The sequence below is a fragment of the Lontra canadensis genome, unplaced genomic scaffold (assembly GCF_010015895.1).
Source record: "Lontra canadensis isolate GAN:19392208 unplaced genomic scaffold, GSC_riverotter_1.0 scaffold3, whole genome shotgun sequence".
Taxonomy (NCBI): domain Eukaryota; kingdom Metazoa; phylum Chordata; class Mammalia; order Carnivora; family Mustelidae; genus Lontra; species Lontra canadensis.
In genome coordinates, this window is record NW_022630997.1 from 28362365 (window position 1) to 28365080 (window position 2716).

Here is a 2716-nt window from a genome sequence, read left to right on the forward strand (position 1 = left end):
AAGTGGGAAAATGTATACAGACACTGTACTCATTCTCTTTCCCAACAAAAAAACACAGGTTTAGGGAAGCGGCAGTAGGGATGGAATGCAATGGGGCCAGATTAGACTCTGAATCATTTGCACTGGACAAGCCTGGTGCTGCCTTCAACTAACTGGTCAACTTCCAAAAATATGTAAGTCCTCTTCTTCACAAAAAATGAAGATTGAGGGGTGCCTGGGTGGCTTAGTGGGTTAAGCCTCTGCCTTCAGCTCAGGTCATGATCCCAGGGTCCTGGGATTGAGCCCCGCATCTGGCTCTCTGCTCAGCTCAATGGGGAGCCTGCTTCCTCCTCTCTCTTTCTGCCTGCCTCTCTGCCTACTTGTAATCTCTCTCAAATAAATAAATGAAGTCTTTAAAAAATATGAAGATTGAGCCATATAATCTCTAGGGTCCACTTGAAAATACTCATGGACATAGCAAAAAGATGCTACAGGAACATGGAAATAATGTTCCATCCTGGGATCTGAACTACTGAAGAGTGTATCGAAGTAGACGAGTTTCAGTAATTTAGTAATAAATCAGGAAATGATGGTCAAATTACTGAAAAGAGTTTGAGTGTCTCCCAAAGTTTTAGCCAGGATTTGATAATAACTGATTATATTTAAAGTAACTAAACACATTTTGTATTACCTTGAGAGAGACTACGATTAAAGAGTGAGCATGACAAATAGAAAAGTGAAGACCAGAAATACAAAACTGAGTCTATAAATCCAGGATGGTCGTTACCAGCCATATATGGGACCCCGTGAAGGACAACCTTAATGAGGAAATTAGTGCACTAGATTGTGGTCCTATAAAATGTTTTATTGAGACAAATTCCCTAAGTTAATTCTATATTTATAATACTTCCAATCAAAAAATCAAACCACTTCATTGAGGTATGAATGACATACAAGAAGCTGTAGATATAATGTTTATAATTTTTTTGTTCGGAGATAAGTATACACCCTTGAAACCATCATCACTATCAATGCCATTAACCTATCACTTCCAGGCACTTCCTCCCCGTCCCCCTTGTTGATTTTTTTTGCCCTTACATGGTAGGTAAAAGAACTTAATTTAAGATATGCCCACTTAGCAAAATCTTAAGTAGGCAATAAAATATTGTTAGTCACAGGCCCTATGTTATACAGATCTATAGAGCTTATTATGTATAACTGAAACTTGATCAATACCTACCTATTCTCCCTCCCTCAGTCCCTGACAACTAAAATTCTACACTCTGCTTCCATGTATTCGTTTAGATTCCACATATAAGTGAGAGCAGTGCAGTGTTGCAGGTCTATTTTACTTAGGATGATGTCATCCAGGTATATCCATGTTGTTGCAAGTAGCAGGATCTTCTTTATAAAGGCTGAATGATATCCCGTATGTATATATGCCACATTTTCTTTACCCATTCTTTTTTACATGGACTTTTATGGTATTTGCCTATCTTGGCTATTGTGAAAACTGCTATAGTGAACATGCAAATACAGATATCTCTTTGAGATCCATATTTAAATTCCTTTGGATATATACCCAGAGGTGAGATTTGCTGGATCAAATGGTAATTCTATTTTGAAATGTGTCAGGAAACACTATATTATTTACCAGAGAAGCTGCACCAATTTACATTTTCATCAATAGTGTACAAGGGTTCCTTTTTTCTCAACTTCCTTCCTAACCCTTCTTATCCTTTCTTGGGTTTTGGTAATACCCATCTAAACAGTGTGAGATGATATCTCATTGTGATTTTCTTGTATTTTTCCCTAGTGATGTTTGTATTTCTCTCTTTATATGTTTTGGAGACTTCATAGAAAAGGTGATTTTGGTAGGCACCTGGGTGTCTCAGTGAGTTAAGCCTTTGCTTTCCGCTCAGGTCATGATCTCAGGGTCATGCCCCACATCAGGTTCTCTGCTCAGCAGGGAGCCTGCTTCCCCCTCTCTCTTTTCTGTCTCTCTGCCTACTTGTGATCTCTCTCTCTCTCTCTGTGTCAAATAAATAAATAAAATCTTTAAAAAAAAAAAGGTGATTTTTGGAAGACACAAGAAATTTTCCATCTGGCATTTCAAGATGGTCAACAACATTTGTGAAGCATGAAACTATAAAATGATTCCTTGATATGCTTTAGTAATGGTGAGATGGAAAAGAAAAAGAAGTTGAACTGAAGGCATAGGCAGAGTCTAAATTATCAGTGATGTCAAATACCACGTGTAGGAAGAGAGTTTTTCAGTAGTTGAATGGAAATAGACTTTCAAGAACCAAAATAAGAAGATATTTGGGTGACATTTAGTTTATCTGAGGGCAACAGGGGATTCATTAATGTTGAAATGCTGGTAAGCTAGGTCAGATTTGCATTAATAAGATCACTATGGTTTCATTGGGAATGTGAGTGTGTTTCAGAGTAACTGGGATCTACAGTTTTATTAAATGTTCTGCCATTAGCACACTGGGTTCTCCAGCCTTCTATTCCTTGATACATTTTTTTTTTTTTTTGCAACCCACACAACAGTTGCTTTTAATGGACCAATAATGGCTTTGCCTTTGCCTTCCTTCTACCTTCCAGCCATCACACTATACTTTTCATAGTGTGGGATTCAATCTGGAACCCTGCTGGCAAGGGAGTCTCTAAAATGTAGCTCCCAGAGTGCCAGCTGCTGTGATCTAGGGGTAGGGTAGAGCAGGGTGGAAAC